The sequence below is a fragment of the Pomacea canaliculata genome, linkage group LG5, assembly GCF_003073045.1.
Source record: "Pomacea canaliculata isolate SZHN2017 linkage group LG5, ASM307304v1, whole genome shotgun sequence".
Lineage (NCBI taxonomy): Eukaryota > Metazoa > Mollusca > Gastropoda > Architaenioglossa > Ampullariidae > Pomacea > Pomacea canaliculata.
Window position 1 is genome coordinate 2,978,808 of NC_037594.1, and position 19,504 is coordinate 2,998,311.

Genomic DNA, 19,504 nt, shown 5'->3' on the forward strand with positions numbered 1-19,504 from the left:
CCGATGGCCAGTGCGGCCCCTTTGGTTGTAAGCGATAGCAGATAATTTTAGGGTGACAGCGAGTGGGTGGGGGATGTTTGATGTTGGTCAAACGAAAACCGCCAAAGAAAAGGCGTCGCATTATGGGGGAGGGGGGAGGAGACCACACTCGATGTACCATGTACTGTCCGGCTGCTTTCTTCGCTCAGGCTTCAACACAGCCTGCAATTAGCATGGCAAACAATACAACGGACTGTCCCCGATCTGATCGTCAGAGGTGCTAGAGCCTCCACTTGCCTCAGGGCCCGCTTTTGTGACGGTGATGACCGTCTCCTCTCTACGTTCCCCTACCTACCTTCAGTTCTTTGCTCTTTGTGAGGAATTACGTCTCAAATATTGGAGGGGCAAAAGGATATTCCTGCCCCCCCTGTATTTTCCTTGGGGGGGCGGCTGCCCCCGCTGCCCCCCTGGTTCCTACGCCACTGAGGTCTCACCTGTCGCCTCCCACCAGTCCACATGCTGTCTCTGTTTCTCTCTCTCTCACACACACACAGACGGTGAGGGTGTCTACCTGGAAACAATCTCCTCAGACACCCTGGTCCTCAGATCGCCACACAATCACCTATCTCAAAACTCAATTACTGCTGGGGTCATATCGGGTAAGCCATCTCTTCATTCCTCCCTCCACGCAAGTATTTCACACACTCTTCTTCCTTCCAACCCTCCTATTGAGGAAGATCACAACAGGGCATGACCCTGCTCAGGGCTCCATTAGAATTTTAATGAACAGGCATTTGGACAATCACACCGTGTCGCATAAACGGCTATGAATTTTTCTCTTTGAAGTTATTAGATGAAATTTCTCTCATAGGCTACAGCATCACGAAGTGGTTGATCCTCTAGCATTCACAAAGCCAACAAAACATTAAGCCATTAAAGCCATTAAAGAAAGCCAAAAATAATACATCAAAATACAGCCCACAGTTTTAAAATGTTTCAAGACGTAGTCTGCACAACCGAAACGTTCCAACGGACAACCGTTAGAATGTGCAACAAACGATTCAAGTAGCACGGGCTGACAGCACACCGCTGATTTATTACACGTGCATCAAAATAGTAAGCAGCACGTAAGATCAAAAGCAACGATATACGTTAAAGATTCTAAACATGTTCCAGGCGGCATGAGCTCGAAGGGAAGTAACTTGCTTATGCGTTATTACATTACTTCCCTTTGAAGCCGCGACACGTGTTGCGTCAGAAGCGAGTTCAAAGGAAGTCAGGGGAAAAAACCAAAATAACGTAAAAGGTTATTTGTAAATTGTCTGCCCCGTCTTATCTGCTCGCCCCTTACACAAAGAATAATAATAAACAGATACTAATAAAATAAGGAGCGATGTCATTTTTAGCCGCTTTACAACAGGGTCCAGGACTAAATCCAAGTGAACATGAACTTTCCGCGGAAGAACAAACCTTGGATGTCTTCGTCTGAAGTAAATGTAAAAGAAAGTTTCAAATATGCAATAACAATAACAATAAGAAGAAAACTCCCAAAAGCGTTTTTTTTTTTTAATTGGAAGCGGTCGGGGAACTACTTTTTACTTCAACGATGTCAGGTGTGTGAGAAGGAGACAACAGAGAAAAACAGCAGACGATACACGGACCCACAACGGTCACGCGTGACTGGTGACAAGCACTTGACATTTACATCCTACTGCGATTTCTGTAGTCAGTCGACATGGCTCCACGAACCCCGCACCTGTTGGTCGTTAGTTGAGATGGCTACAAGACGGAAGGAACTCCGCACCTGATGACTGCTGGTAGGAAACCGTTTTCATCTTTGATGTATACCGCCGTGGAGGGGAAAATGTCCTTCCATAGTACAAAGGATGATGTTAGTTTGCGACAACGATGTTTCTTTCTTTCCCTCTCTCCCACTCGAGACAGGATGCTGTGACTTCGTTATCACCAAGGCAACCTAGCGCATCCGCCTGAACTATGTGTTGTGTTCCTGTTGCCCAAGAAACAAATGGTTTCATGTCGGCGTGGTTAGACCGCCATGGTTATTACAGCGGACACGCCTGTGGGATGCTCATCCTGTTTCCTGATAAAACACTCGTCAGCCATGATCATCCCAAGTGGAAGCCTTTGCATCAAGGTCGTGTGCAGAAGTACAAACAGCAGCAGCTACCGCTGGCCTTTATTACAATTTTATTAAAATATCCCCGCTGACATACAGCTTCCTTATCTTCCAATAGAACTGAGATGTAAAGGATGGAGCGGAAAAGAAAGGATGATTCACGCGCCACGCCTTAATTTTATATATTAACCAGTCATTGCGAGTTGTTATATTAGCCAACGAATGTATCAGATTCCTAAAAACTTTGGCGCTCGAGACTGATTTGTTTTTCACCCTTTAACGAAAAACTGACAATCCACACTCCATAATAACTGTAGTGAAAGGGCGGTAATTCTAATAATTCAAGACACTATCAGTGACCTACAACTGGTCGGCAGGAGGAGCGAAACATGGGAAATGATGTGTGCGGGGGATTAAATCCTGAGCCAGAAGCGACTTTCATCCTCGATGACAAGTTTTTATTTGATCCTCCTCTGTCCCTTAACTGTGACCAGTCGTTGGGTATAATAAGGTGCCACAATAGGGTTAGCGCCAGTCGGACCTGTGTTGCGCCCCTCTCAGGTCAGATGGCGGCCTGTCCACTCTGTGATCTTCTCAGCCATTTCGTCTGTTTGCCTCGTCGACCTCCTCCATCCACACATCCACAAAGGACTGTTTTGGACAGTGTCATGCCGACCGACATACCCGAACACCTCAGTTTTTGACAGGGCGAGTAGAGATTACTGGGTACCGTTCAAGGCGGTGACCAAACTGCGAACGAATTTGTTTTCCCTCTGTTCCATGTAGAAGACGTGGAGCATCTCAGAAATCATTTCATCTCCAGTGCCTTTTTCTCTCCCTATCGGTCGCGAGGATCCATGTCTCACAGCCGGACAGCAAGATGGGGGCGACCAGGGACTTGTTTTTGGTCTTGGGTACTGCTGTCCCACATCTTGTTCAACCTAGCCATTGCTGCAGTCGCTGCTGTGATTCCAGCAGCAGCAGCAGCAGTATCTGGGCCAGACGGTTGATAAGGGGACTCATGGAATATTCTCTGGGGCTCCTACACAACTAAAGAGATGTTTTCGTTGCCATGATTATAGACACAGTACCAAGGGATCCACAGCAGCCTGTAGCTGGTAAAATGGGTGAGGTCGCTGACAGGTAAGACAGGTTAGATAAAGTCACAGTCTTCATCAGCTTCACACTCGTCAGTAGGTATCTTAGGTTTGTGTAAATGTTAGGGTAAGTGACCCTACACGTCAGTAAACACAAAGTAAGCAATAGTATGCATGTTAATACAAATGCTACATATTAAACTAATATAGCACGCACATCTACATAAATGCTGCAGGTTAATTGTCATATTCTAAATGTCATTTAAATTAAAAGGTTAACCGTCGTGTAAGTGTTTAATCGTCAGTGAAAGCGATACAGAATAAACTTGGAATAAAAATTACAGGATAAAATACAAGTTACAGGGTAAACCGACTTACAAATTTGCATAATATATTAACAGGGTACATTCACGTTAGCAGACACAGGCGCCACATTTAGAGGTGAAGTGAGTCTCAAGGCAATGGCGAAAAATGAAGAAATAAAAGCCATTTAGGCATTAACATTATCATCGTCCCTTGTCTGTCCTGCCATTTGTTCCACCAATGGGTGAAGGGAGTGGGGCGTAGCTTCGTTGCTAAGACATCGATGTGCACGGGCTGCTACAAATTCATGTAAGGCGAGGAAATACATGCAATCTGCACTGACCTGTCAGGTTGCTATGGCGACTGAGCACGGCACTGGCCTGGAGCGCCACGGGCACCCCGCTGACAACCCAGGTACCAGGTATGCTGGCGCTGACCTCTTGCAGGTACGGCCCGTCCACCCGGTAGAGGCTCCACAAGCGCGAGTGTGCTGCTACTGCACCGCACGGCAGACGCACGTCCTCGAGGTCGGGGCACCTGCGCAGTTGCCAAAGCGAAACATCTTTCAGCAAATGTTGTTGGGGAAGATTTGTAGACAGTACAACGTGGGTGGCATCATATACAGACAATGCTACGTGGCTGAGCGACGAGGGTGAACAGACTCCCAGACCTCCAGGTGCGACACTTCGCAGCACCCGGAGTTCAGCTGCCACAAGACGAGCTCCTCCCCCTACCCGGTTGTCCCCATGGTAACCTTCCTTACCTTCACATCTCTGACTCCTCCCTAACCGTGCACACGCTCACCAACACCGCGCGGTCACCTGCTTGTGGGCTGTGCACGAGGAATGAGATGTCGCTACAGGAAATGCTGACCTTTAACCCCACCTGGCGACAAATCCAGACCGCAAACAAGTCTGTCCACATTCATTGCTACCTGCAACTGTCACATCGCCCCAACTGCAACACCAGCTTCTACAATAACTGTTGGCTGCTGACGCTGGTCATCGCATTTACGGGGGCGAAAGTTGCGCCTTCATGGTTGTCGGTTACAGCATATCGACAGTATTAGGGTGGCTGAACTATTACCTCACCCATCATTAAGATGATCGCAGTAGCTTCACAAAGTCTTTCGCGACCCTCGCACATACGAACGCAGGCATTCACGCCTCTCTAACATATAAAAACGTTTCCTTTCTACCTCCCTGCTCTGAAAACACACCCATATAAATGGGCTATGATTTTTAAAAACATCCTATTCGCCTGAAACCAAATAAAAAAAAAAACCACCTCAGAATCAAGGACATACCACGCGAATAAATTAGTGTCCCGACACGCCTCACACCCTCTCTGCTGCTCCCTCCCATCTCCGCAAACTTCGATGCCCTCCATTTTTTTCAGATGCCCACCTATGCCACGGATATGTAAATGAAACGTTAAATTTAAGTGTCAAGGATAGGCTTGCAAAATTTAAGGCCCCCGTGCCTCTGTTCTTGTGATGAATGGCCCTTTAAATGCAAATTAGCTCCCTTCATGAGGTTTCCCCTCCCGCCGTTACCTTTCCCCTGCTCCCATTCTTACCTCTGTGTGTGTGTGTGAGAGAGAGAAGTATATGTGTATATTATCTCAAATCAGCATAAAGTCATCGTTTGTACTAAATCATTTAGAAGTCGATACTTGCACACAAGCCCGCAAAAATCTTTTTTTTATTATTTTTTTTTTTATTATTATTATTATTTTTTGCTCACCAGAAACTCAGCGCCGACCTGTTTTCTGTGGCTTGAATCACCGCCCAAACATTTCCCGTGCCGGCTACTCTTTGTCTCCTGTGGCCGAGCACCTTAATTGCGCGCCAACCGCCATCTATTTTCAGCGGCCGCGTGTGACGAGGAGCCTAATTTAACCACCAGCTCCACTGCACAACGACTCGTGCTAAATGGAGCGAAGTGATTTACAGCGCCATGTTGTCACTCTTCACCACCGGAAGTGATGTCACACAGCGGCGCGCCACACTTTTATAGCAGTTGCTCTCTCCTTGTGAATACGATCACTCTCACCCTAATGTCCATTAAAACATTTAATTATGTACTGTCAGTCATTAAGGCACCACACCTACACTCATTCAAGTTTATTAAAACACCGACACGCAAATCTTCTCTCCCCAACCTCCTCCTCCTTCTTCCGAAGCTCAACACCTTTAAATCTCGAGTTGACTTGACATTTATAATGGTATACTTCGGGAACCTTGGCCCAACATGTCCAGATTGTCCAATTAAGAAGGCCTTTAAGTGTGGAAGTAAATGATTGTCTCACTCGGATGTACTTTAAATGTTCGACCGAGTTTGGGAATGACTAGCATTGGTGTGTTCACATGTGGATCGCAGGACTGAATGGGAATGAGAGATTACGAATAGGGCCTGACTACAGCTGCGGTCAAAGGTTAACTAAGTGTACTGTGTACAAACAACGAATTTAACATTTTTAGTCTTGATGCTTGTACGCATGTATACAGGACGAGGATTGTCTGGGGTAATAGTATCTTGTATTGAGCTTTTCCAAGTTCTTGCACCTCACTAGACCTTTAACAGCTTTCTTAATCCGGAAATAATGTCCAGTATGACCATGTTTGATACATGTTAAACTATGGTCATTCATAATGTCCAATAAACATAAACGTAGACTTTCTCTACTGAAAACTTCCTTTATGTCCACGAAGATATGTCTCAGCATTCTTAATGACAAAATTCACATGTTTACATGGTGCCTACAGCGAAACAGAGGAAGGTTGTGTCCGCTGCTCCAAAAGGACTCCTTCCTGCAAAGATGGCAGGGTTGATGGGTTGATCCACCCTACTTCCACTCAAGAACATCACAGAGTATACGGGCAACACTCTGTCTTTGTACCGACAGGAAGAGGAAACAGCCAATGGTTGAAATAAGGGGAGACAATGAGGTATTTAGTTAAAATCCCCTCACCCCACCCCACCACGCCCACTTTTCGTCTCAGTCTCCGCGAAGAAGCAGGGGGTGGGACGAGGGGCACAGTGGACAGACAAGTAAACAGATCAAAGAGAAGGGCGGCGTGGGAAGGTCAGACAAGGTGGATGTCACCTCTAAGAACGCGGATAGAGGAAAGTGGAGAAGAGGAAACGACGAAAGTCATGGGCGAGATGAAAAAGGAGGAAAAAAAAGACAGAAAGGAAGAGGGCGGGGAAATATAAAAAAAAGAAAGAACCAAGAATGGGAGAACAAAAGTAGAAACAGGATCAGGCTGTGGAAGTGGGGGCGGAGAAAACAGAAAAGAAAGAAAGTAGCAAGTGATGGATGATGAGTGAGAGGATGAACAAGGTGTCGCTTTGCATACAGTGTCATGACTTTCGTCTAATCAGAATCGCGATTCATCATATAGCTCCGTCCACTTCTACAAAAGTATTTTTCACTTCCGTTCGTCAAGTGGGCGGTTAAGTTCGTTTGGGAGGGATGTAGAATCTGGAGAGACCTGTAGAATCGCACAGTCGTTCAGACGACAGAAGGCAATGACTAATTTCACTTCCGTGCTGGAGTCAGTTCACGGCAAAGCCTCGGCTGCTGCTGCTGTTAGGGAGGCAACACCCGGGGATGAGAGGCACAGAGACAATAGTTTCAGTCTTCATACACATCGCCCACTGCCACTGACAGCAGGTACCCGGCTTGCCGCTGTGTTTACTAACTTATTTCCGGTTTCAACATTTCATCTAGGATTCAAAGGAAGTGGCGTGGGGGAAGGGGCTGTGGGGTGTGGTAAGGAAGAAGTCATGTGATCTTTTGATGCTCAAACTCGCGCATCGTCTCCTGTTTGCACTTTCCACAAATTTGTGGGTGTGTCATCAACAGACAATTTTCCAGATGACAGGGGCAAAGTTTGGAACACACCTTACAATCTTAGTTTATACTTTGAGGCCGCAACTACACATCGTACAGTTTACTGAATTTTGCGAACAGAATCCCTGGTCCTCTATGTTTGTATGTCATCACAGAGTTCGCAGTGGGGGAAGAGGAGAAAAGCCTTGTCTTGGAGAGAGACCCACAAAAATTCGACATTACGATCTATGCTTTGGATCGCAAAGCTTGGGATTATTTTTACTAGCTACAATATAAAATATAAATGCAATGAGGTCGGACTACAAAATGTGTAGCGCTGCATTCGGCTGGAAATAGAGAATGTTATGTCAACAGATTTTTTTCTGCACCACCCCTCCCCCCTACCTATAACCACAACAAAAAATTCTGCCCATCACAAACTCTTGCTTGCCCTTAGTACAGCCTCAAATGCTGGCCACCCAAACCGATATGGACTTGCAGTCTGGCGGCTGGTCCCTTGCAGAAATGACTTTGATCACGAAGATTTTACATCGATTTCCGCCGAGTGCCAGTGCGAATGTCAGTCGACATGTCTTGTCGTTCTCTGGGCGTGTTGACACACGTACAGTGATCAGATGACTGGGCAGCTCTCCAGCGAGGGGATCTTACGATTGGATCTCCTTATCTAGTCTTTTCCCCTGAGCCATCTTTAGATACGTGGTGAGCACGTAGAAACAACGTAGTGAAGATCAAGACGACTATCGCTACCGCATACCCCGCTGGGCAGGTTAGTCTTGACTGTTTGCACCCGTTTCACAGTTTCGTGTTCAATTCTAGCCGCGAGGTGCGTGAAGTTACAATATATTGATACTTGTCTCCTGTATAATGTGCTGCAAAAGACAGAAACTAGACACTGAGCATTTTCTTCGACTCTGTGCAGCTGGTATGTGTGTGTTCTCACCCTCGGCTAGTTTTTTTTTTCAACGATTGTCTTCACTGTGCTTCGTAGGACAAGGTCTGGATATTTTTAGTCGTCCCTTTCAAACTCACACCCACGATGCAGCATTTTGTTTAAAAGCGCATTCAAACTAGACTATAAATGTCAGCATAATTTTTTCAATGTCAACAGGCAAGCCCAAAATTAACCCTCCACTACAAGAGAAATAGGTCATGATATTCATGGAAAAGTAGAGCTGCATGGGTCGCAACATGTCCACAAACACACAAATTTTACATTCGTATTTGTAACATTCAGTCATATTATTTGGCTGACCGGTCGCGTGACCACCCAACACTCTTCCCTCCACATCAACTGTTACGATGCCAGAAGTTGTCACGTGATGTAAGGATATACACAAGAAGCAAGTGAAGCACCGCCAGTCTGTCCTATCTCGTCCAAAGGTTAAATGTTAAATAGGAGGACGAAAGGTTGGGTGTATGTGAAGGTGAGAACCTGAAGATCCCAAACTAACTGCTGGTGGCCCCAGAGGCTCACCTGCCCTGGCCAGGGGGGGACAGTACTGTCGGTGACAGTCAATTTAGACAGAGTGTTAATGCACCCAATGCTCTTTATGTAAAAAGGTTTTGTGCTCTCGGCCTGTGTAAAGCATTTTGAGCCTCTCCTGGTGCGACAAAGTCGCTGTATAAGTGTGCTGTATTATTGTTATATTATTTTCCCCACTTGTGAATATATTTAATGGCACAGTTCACATATATTCTTCTTGAACACGGTCTTCACTGATGCAGAGAGATCGTCCAGGTTTTAGGTGGAAACTAAGGTCGGAGAGCTAGTCTAGGAAAGTCTTGTAATACAATACCGAAATATTTTTAAAAGAAAGGATCTGGTTAAACTTTGTATCACAAAATGAAAAGTAAGTTGTGGCGGGGGATGGAAAGGGGAGGTGATTCCCTATTTACCATTACACTCAGTGCCCTCTTCGTCTTGACCGGCGCATCGTTTTAACGGTCACAAATATTTCTCTTCTAAAGTCTAGTTAGGGTTAAAGCTGATTCCCAACTAAACATGAATAATTGTTAAGATTCTCTTTTATTTTATTTTTCTTCCTGTCCTTTGCATGGAGCAGCCGAATCAAATTCCATGCTGCACACGCAAACACAAAGTCTTGAGGCAAGTGTCCACAGTGAAAGGGTTTCACCCAAGCGGGTAAGTGTGACTACAGCATTGTTGTATTCACTTCTCTCGTCTGCTGCTGACAGAGGGATCCACCATCGGCGACGGGTGGGGTCATTAACTAAGCTTCACTTGCTGGGAGGAGCTGTATGAAAGGGTGGAGATCAACCCTGCAAAGCTTCCTTTTTTCAGTCGTTAGAAGGGTGGTTGTGTTGGGTACCCAACCCCTTCTCCATTTATGACCACAGCAGGGGCCTTTTGATAGTCTCTCCCTCCCCAACCTCTCTCTCCTGACAGCCTGTGACCGATGCGATCTATTTTTGTCGACTCCAAAGCATTTATTGCATTCTTCGTCAAATTCATGAGAGAATTCAGACCGTGGCTTTGTCCTTCACTCTCTCAACAGGACGAGCGACCCGAGGAAGAAGCCAGCCCCAAAATGGGGCATTCAGTCTATCCACTGCAGTTGTCATTATCTACATAGTGAGCCTATACAACATGGCAACGCTTTTATAAAATTCTGATATTTTAAAACTATATCAAAATTCCGATTGCAAGGAAAGCGAAGGAAATTTCTGGTCAACTGAGGAAGTTGGTGGCACAAGGACTCAAGCTTGACAGTAAGAACCGACAATCTCCGCTTCGACACACCTTGTATGCCACACCTGCTGGCAGTTGTCGGATTTATCTATGTATTCCGGTTTCCTCTCTGTATTTGTGTGTGAGAGAGAAAGAAATTGCTCATTCCTTGTATGTCCTGTTGGTAACTATTTGCACACATAAAAAAATCAAATGGAGCTCACTTTAAAGTGCTTGGGAAAAAAACGACAAATCATCATCATCATCATCATCATCATTTTCATCATTATCAAACAGCTAATAAATTTTTGTTTTGCGTTGTTGTAGACAATAAAAATACGCATATGTGTACGTGTTTTCTCGATAAAAATATATTACAATGGCTGATTATGGAGATACTGATGTGTTTAGATCACAATTAAAGACGAAAGTACTTTATTACTTATTTTATAATCAGGAAGGGGAGGTAACTTCCGCTTGCAGCCACGAGAGATTATTCAAAATCCGAAAGACCCCAAATGTCGGGGGCTGTAAGCTTAGCATTTGTTGTTTTTAAATCGACACCTGCCTGACAACAATAGATGTTTGTTCGATGCAAACTCTCCCATGTCTTGAAATATATTGTTAGAAAGGTGTGGGGGAGTTCCACATTTAACTGTCAGCTTAAACTCCTTACTCTCAAGCTGTTTGTTCACCGGAACACACACATACATACAAACACACATCACAGACACAGACACACAAACTCTCTCTCATGGTGGAGAGGACAGGCACATAATAAATTATAATAAAAAGAACTACAAAGCAATTCTAAGTCTCTCGTCTGACGGTGTGGCGACTAAGTCCACATTAAACTATGTGACTTTAAGCTAGACATCCATAAAAATGGTACCATGTATTGATTTATTTAAGTTACTGTGAAAATTAAGTTGTTAACATTGTAATTTTGAGTTTTACAAATTATTAAGAAAATTATTCCTCAGTTAATGTTCCTTGGCGCCCCATGAGTCATTTAGTCTGCTAAATACAAAACAAACCAGCGTTTTGCTCAATACTAACATTTACTATTCTGCAATTTAACATGAACTTTGTCACACATCAGGCCGCCAGCACCACTTCGCCAAGTATCTTCTTGTAATGACCTAAGGTCACAAGGACTGTTTATGTTTCAGGAGAGTTCTCTACAGCTTTAAACTCAGATTTCCAAAGATTAGTATCCTGGGCCCCACGACTATCAAGCCTGTTGACACAAAACATTGTTTCCCCTTACTATTCCGCACGGGAGAAAATGTTTGCACAGAACACTTCATCATCTTCTGCGCGTGCAGACGGGAGGTGGACAGAACGTGCTGTGGTCTTTCTGGAGTACACGTACCCGGCAGACCGATTCTTTGATTTCTCCGCCCTGTCCCGCCACAACTTTGATGTCACGAGCAACTCTTAACCTCTCAGAAATCTCCTCTCGCTCGAAAAATCAATGGACTCCGTCCGTAGGTCCTTTCCTAATATGTTAGAGTTCTTTCTTTCTTTAGTGTTTCTGGGGGCCACGCCCGTCAGATCTCATCCCCTCCCTGGTGACGAGGAGGGCTGTTGTCTGCAGGTTCTCCTTGGTGCCTCAGAGCTTCTCTGTTAGAGCTCAGTTTTCACAAGTTGCTAATACACACTCAGGAAACCCTCCCCGTACCTTCTCCCCGCCCTCCTTCTCAGCCTGCCAGTCTCAAAGAAAGTTGTTCTCATCTTGTTGGGGATGGGGTTTGTGGGATGGGGAGAGAAGACATCAGTCGCTAGTTTCTTTCTATGCATGTCCACACGAGCTCAAGATTACTCGCTCAGTATCCAACACGAGAAAACGACTGATCCTCGGTAATGAAATGTTTTCACCACAACTCACCGGCCTTGCACAGGACAACCGATAATGAAACATGTAACCCAGTCCGTTACGTGCAACGACTTTGTGGGTGCAACTGTCGACAGCAAGAGGTCGGGAACAGTTGCAACTGCCACTGACCTTTGGCAAGCTACATTCTAGTGAATAAAGATGGTAGACAGTAGGTGTATAGGTACTTCAACCTGAACAAGTTGCTGTGATTGTGAGGTAGTCTTGTGAAAAGTCGCTCACTTTCAAACACACTGTGCATTTTTCTTACAGCGTTTTAAACGTCGATACATGAACGAAAAATAATTTTATTCTCTGTCCATTGTGTGGTTTGTTTTATAACTGAATGCAAAATAAGTGGCGAAACGCGGCTTGGAACTATCCAACCTAGCAAGTTTCAACCCGAGAAGTCAAAGGTCATGGAGTAGTAAGACACTGAGGCACTTACGCGTTTAAAGGGATTCTCAAGGCAAAGTAAAACTTATTAGAATCTTATAATGAGTATGATCATTAATTGAGTATGATCAATCCAGATAGGACATCTGTCATGCTGCAGAATTTTCTTCCATCGGTGCTAGGAAAGGAGAAAATAATCGGTTTCTCTTCGTTACACTGTGCAATCCACCTTAACAAAAGTGCTACAGTTTAAAAAAGTACTAGTCAATGATATTCTTCATAACACTCCAATGTGTGGCATGTCAAATTAAAAAAAATTTAACTCTAAGATATAGTAAGCATCAACTCTAAGAACACCAATTTTGTTATCTGATGTAGTTGTAAAGGATGTAACACAGGCTCCCAATAGTCCATCCTGGTTTTCTAGACAAACTGTTCAAGACACGTGTAAACGATTCTGTGATACTTTGGTAAAAAAAATTGTATTACTCACTCAGGACATGTCACATGTTGTTATTATTATTATTGATTCTACTTGTAACATTTTTTTCATGTTTAGGTCATCCTGGCCTTCCTCTCCTCCCCTCTATTCCCACACAAACTATAAGCAGCCTCACTATCACCAGCATGGTCTACTTTCACACATGACCCTTGTCTCCAAGAGTATGTCCCTGAACATTCTAGAGCAATTACTGTAGAATTTACAAATAAAACCTTCATCACTGTGTAGTGGCAAAAGTATTTATAGATGAAACATTGTTTAACATACAGTGCTTACAGAATTTACAAATAAAACCTTTAAAATATACAGCTGCTATTGTATTTACAAACAAAACCTTTAAAAATATACAGTTGCTTTTACATTTACAAATAAAAACTTGATAGCATCACGTGGCTGTAGTGTTCACAAAGATGCCTACAGTTGCTGTTAGTATGTAAAACCTACATCCACAGTGGTATAGACAGAAACCATCACTGATAACATTTAATAATAATAAGCCGTTAATTACCAGACAACAAAATTATTTACCAATGAAATCTTCAGAAGAGAACCGTTTGACCTGACTTCCTGTCTGTCGCTACCACCTTCACATTACTTCATGAATTTCCTAAAGCCCCGGGATAGTGTTTCGTAAACAGTTTTGAGAGAAATGCGGCCACAAGGTAATGTCAGTTTTATATTCACTTGGACCACCACCAGACCGCACAAAGACTGCATAAACAAACAGGGCGGTGAGGTGGGGAACTTTTTTTGTGGGGGATGGTTACTGGATGTGGGGGGATGCTACTGGATGTGGGGGAATGAGGATATGGAGAGAAGGGTTGTGGAGGGAAAGATCAATGCTGTCAGAAAGGTTTTGTCGACCTCTCGGATTGGCAGGCGCCTGGGTGAGCCGTACTCCCGACAGAAGTTAGAGGCTGCCAAGCTGCAAACACCCGGGGTGTGTGGAGATATGTGTGGAGATACCGAGATCTCCAGCTGTAGGGGCAGCACTGTCGACTGCTGTTACCCACTATTGTCCATCATTTGTGATAACGACCTACTCCAGCAAAGTACAGCAAGCAGAACACTCAGAGTTCACAGGTCAACATACACTCAGAGTGTCGCACGTAGTCTCTCGTTAAATGTCACATTGTGTAAGATATTCGTTAATGTCCTATAATTTTATGGTTGTTTTTTTTTTCTTTCGTGTTCTAGCCCACAGTGTTTGTAGCAACACTCTCAACTGCATTAGCTTCAGATTTCGATGGGCGATCCGTGGGTGTTATTTATACGGATTACCACTCTAAGTTTTGCTCTTTTTTTGTGGGGTGGAGGTCTAAAAAGCTCGTGATTTAAGTGCTTCGGAAGTTGAAGGCTTCACTTAGCACATTTTCCCATGGAAACCTTTTATTTATGCGATGAATATTAGCATAATGGCAGTGTTTATAGGAACACAGCTGATATGATTCAGCAGAACACTCAGGTCGTTGGCAAGTCAACAGCCGGTGAGAATGATGTAAAGAACTATGATTTATTTGATGTACCACATAACCACAGATGTTAATAATTCCATCCCAATGTTCATTACATCTAAACAAAAATAATAAACTGGCAATTTCTAAACATTGTTGTGTAAATCATTTAAGACCTGGCTGACTGTGAGGTGACAGAGGGCATTTGTCGTCTGCTACTATCTTACCTGCTACCGTTATTTCCAACGAGGGCAGTTGGACAGAAAGGGGTGGAGGTGGGAGGTTCAGAGAGAATTTAGTTAATTTTACTCGCTTAAACTGTAGATGTATAGTAACCTATAGATGAACAGCATATTACTACACAGCATAACCACAAGCCCAATTTAATATTTCTAAGAGATTTTAATAAATATCTAGTTTAAAGTAAGAATAATTATCCGACTTAGTTCTGATTATTTGCACAATATGTTTTATGTACTTTAATTAATTGGATGATGCATGGACACAGTCCTCTTAATGCTAAGAAAATTGCCTTTCATCTTATGTATGTGTGTGTTTGAGGGTTGTTGGAAACAAATCATAATAAAAGTATTGTTTCTTATTTATTTATATATATTTGTCATTTTCCCACCACTTCAAGTTGAAATTTACAGATAATAGGAAAAAATCATTCTTCGCATATTTGATTCGTTCCTGTAATAAAAATATTTATTTTGCGAAAGCTTTGTGAATATTCATTAACGCATACTTTACAGCAGTACAATTTTTACATTTCTAAGTTTCCCTCCACCAGCTGTTATTTATAACCAATGCCGATTGTTGTACAAAGGTTGTACAAAGTTCGCTGAGGGTTTATCCGTGGAGAGAGTAGGTGCGAGGGTTAGGGGATGGGGTGCAGAGTCCAACACGTGGTTTGTCGTCAAACAAGGAGTTTAGAAAAATAAGTTCCCTCATTGTCGCAAACATTGCTATTTTGAAAGCGATATTTACACTTGTACTCAATAACCGATATAAAGCTTGAACTGCTGCTCTTCGTACGGATAATACAGAATTATGAGCAGCCTATAAAACACAGGGCTAAAACCAAACATTTACACCACCGATCTGTCATACAATCCTTTGAGCTATGTACCTTTAATATTTTATTCCTATTAAATTTGACAAAACCGACACCAGTTGAATTCCCAGTGTAAAACACTATGGCTGAGCTCAGTATTTAAATTCTACGGATTTAAAAGACCAAACATTGTCTCTGGAGTTTCAAAGCGATGCAATTTTGATAATGGCACAGACTCGGCACAGGACAGGTCTTCATGTTCAAAAGACAGTTTGTCAAGCACAGCACGTGCAGGGTACCACAGGACAAGGACGGTCAACGTGGTAGAACGGTTGTCGGCGCTGAGGGAAATCTCTCATCCAACCCTGACACAAGTTACAGAAAAGTCAGACCTAAACCCGGGGGGGATAAATGCAACAGAAAGCTAGATAACTCGACACAAATCATTTGAATATTCTTCTCGCTTTTCGAAAAGGACCTAAAGTTCAGCCGGATGCCGAGTTGTCTCGCCTGACATTCAGACAGTGTGGACGTGACTATCTACACACCTCCACCTACCGACAGCCGTACACTGGCATGGATTTAACCCTACACATCTTACAAGCTCTGACTCATGCATGCTAATAGAATTGATTATCACCTCAAGAATCAGGCTGTGTAAAATTTTTGTAAAATTAGAATCGTTAGTGCTACATTATTTCCTCTAATATCCTCAATCAAACACACAATGCCAATGTATCGAACCCCTTGTCCATACACTGCTACAAACGATACTACATACATGTACAAGAAAAATAAAAAATATATATTTAGACAGAAAAAAAATGATTCTACACATTTTTCTACTCTTAACCAGAGTCTGTAACTATAAAGGAATCGTAGTTTCGAGAACCGAAAACCTGTAGAATTTGGTTTTCACACAAGGCCATGGCTCCATATTGAGGTTTTTAAATCCGCAGCAAAAGGCCTACGTGTATTGTTACTTAGTTGTGTGTATACTTACCTTACAAAATCCTAAATGTAAGGAACATTTTTTCAACACTGATTTCATTGTAAGTAAACAACATCACGACAAACTCTGGGACAAGAGTCGCAACTGAATTATAACCAAACGTTGCAGTTACCTCCAGTGCAAACATGTAAACAGGTAAGGAGGAAAAAAATAAGTGGTGAATGGACTTTTTAGGGCTGACATGCCACCAGTGATTGGTCAAATGGTAGGTGTTATACCAATGGTCTCTTTGGTGAGAGATAGTAGATATCATACCAACAGTCTCACCTGTGGTTACATGAGTCTTTGCTGACGTCCAGTAGAGGTGTAGTCTCATTCAGACATGCGCAGTCTACCCCAAGATGTACCGCAGCGAACTGCCACCTGAAAAAATAACAGATGAAAGCAAAGCAATAAGCATTGTTGCAAGCAGGTGTCTCTCGTTCTACAATTCTGGCTGTTAATTGGAACGAAAGGTTTACCAAGTACTTCTGAATTCAAATGTGTGTGAAATGGTGGGTGTTACAATGGAATTTTTATGTCCTTAATGAGGCGGACAGTTCTCTTAGTTTATTTCTGCTCTTCCAAAGCTTGCCCGTCAGATTTGTTACAATCAGACACATAATGTGGATCTTTCAGGTGCGAAAAGAGGGTATTTGGAGGGGCAACCAGGTACTAAAGATAACAAAGTGGAATAAACCTTCAACGTCTTCAGAAACAAATGACTGAAGTCCCCAATCCCCAAAAATCCACTCAGCTTAATTGCCGGTGGTCACTGGTTAAAAAGAATGGCTAAAAAAGAGATGGGAAGGGAGTATAATATATTTATAGCTCTATGAATGTCTTTATATATCATTCTTCACTACAGTGTAGCTCTATGAATGCCTTTAGCCTCTCCTCCTTCGTCATGTTTGTGTTTACAGACTTCTAAAGCTTCTTCAACTATGTAGAGGCCGGTGGCGTAGTAATACAGATTCCATTGAATTCTGGCAGCTTTCCCTCTCATGATCAGTTTATTACAATTGTCAGTCTATCGAAATAAAATATCACCAGAAAGATTCTTTGGTACTTAGCTGCACTTTTTTAACAGACAACGTGAACTCGTTCAAAATCAAATCTCTTTTGTGGAGGTCATGAGAATCGGCCACAAATAATTTAGAAATGTACATAAAATATATGCAAATCAAACAAGTCCCAAGACACAGAAGAGTTGAATAGTCGATAGCACGCAAAGCACATGTATACTATGTTTAATCTGAATACAACTCAGTTGAGAGACTGGTGTGAGTGGATGGTACTGACTATTCGATTTTTCAACTACGCCCTCCAGACAACGACCCACCCAGGGAAGTCGATTGGGTGGCTCCAGTATGGGGTGTGGGTACGAGAATTGGTTGCTGACTAGCAGTCTCCTAACAATCTTTCTGTCTACGTGAGACCTGAACAAGTCCAGTGTCCTCCGACGAGTCCCGCTTTACAATGATCTTTTACAAGGTGAGACTGGTGTCTGCCGACGACAGAGAGACAGAGACAGAACCAACAAGAGATGCCGGTGTGAAGAGGCAATGGTCGCTTTGCTGGTGGTCCATTCTGATGGTGGGCGGGCTGGGAACCACCTCAAGATCCCTGCACCAAGTACAAGACAGCCTGACAGTCGGAGGCTGGTCCATTCGACCGTTTGCCGTTTTGACCACCGAATGAGACGACTACAGCCCATAGTTGACTGAGGGCACACGTGTACACTACTGACCTGACTTATGCAAATTTGAACATGATAATGAGTGGGATACACAGGTCTGTGGTCTGCTCTTGTCACACATTACTGACTACTGATACACTGTTGGTTTCTGTGTGTGTGTGTGCGCGCGCGAGTATACAGACGATGTTGAAGCCCCTCTGCGCCTTAAAAGTGGGTGTGAGAGAGATAGGGGTGTGTGTGCGTGGTTAGTGTAAATAAGGGTTTATTTTAAGGTTCAGAGATTATTATAAACTGAATTTTGCTTGTCTCTTTGTCGTGAACAAGGGAGTTCCGTGTGCATTAACTAAGCGCCTTTCCTGAGATCATAAAGTAGCCCGAAGCTCAGTGTCAACCCGAATTCAAAAGAACCTTGAGAGGTAAGAATCGTGACACCCTTGAATAGTGTGGGCGGCCCTCCCTCTCTCTTGTGAAGCCGACTTCAAAGAAACTGTCTGGTGATATATTTACATCTCTGATCTGCACACGACCCTCTAGGTCTCCTACCGTTTGCTTGTGTGTGTGCGCGCGTGTCCGCAGACGAATAATTGGAATAGTTACTCATTCTACAATCGTTGGTGGAATCAACTCTAGGATTTTGTTGAATTGACTTCGGGCAGTGGTCGGATGGACTCAATCGAGTCGACAAAATGGTGGATTGAGCCAATAATGACCTAAGAGGGGGGCGAAGCGTTCGCTAAATCTGTCATCTGTGAGCTTTGTTCACAGCAATACAAACTGATTTTTAGTGAACACAAAGTAAATTTTGAGTGACAAGCAAGTAAGGTTCATTATGAGATAGCAAATACACGGCTACACCACGGGACAGATACTATGCTGTCGGCTGTAGCCCCGGCCTATGTGGACAATTTGGGGGAACCATATATCCACATAATCTTCATCCCACGCACGTGGTGCACCACTTCCGGTGTCAGGGCGGCTGTTCGACCTTGTCCGCTCTTACACTACTACTATTAATAACTGATCGTATACAGGTAGTCCTCGACTTACGACGGTGATCAGTTCTTAACGTGGCGTCGTAAACCGAATTTCGACGTAAGTCGGATCATACGTTCATACAGTACTGTACCATAATAACAGTACAGTACTGCAAACACTTAGCCTATCCAAACACCTATCCTAACACAGTACCCTACATAATTATCAATAAACATAAGTACAGTAAAATATTGTGCAGTACAGTGCACTTTGTGATCACTGTGGCTTTCATAGGAGCAGATCCTGTCACATGTTCAAGGATGCGATCTTTATCCTTGATAATCGTAGCGACAGTCGAACGACTAAGTCCTAATGACCTGACAATTTCTGTTGCTGTTTCCCCCTTCTCAGATTGCCTTATGATATCCACTTTCACCTCCATGGTGATGGCCTTCCTTTTCTTTGATGCACTGACCTCGTAAGTCGGAATG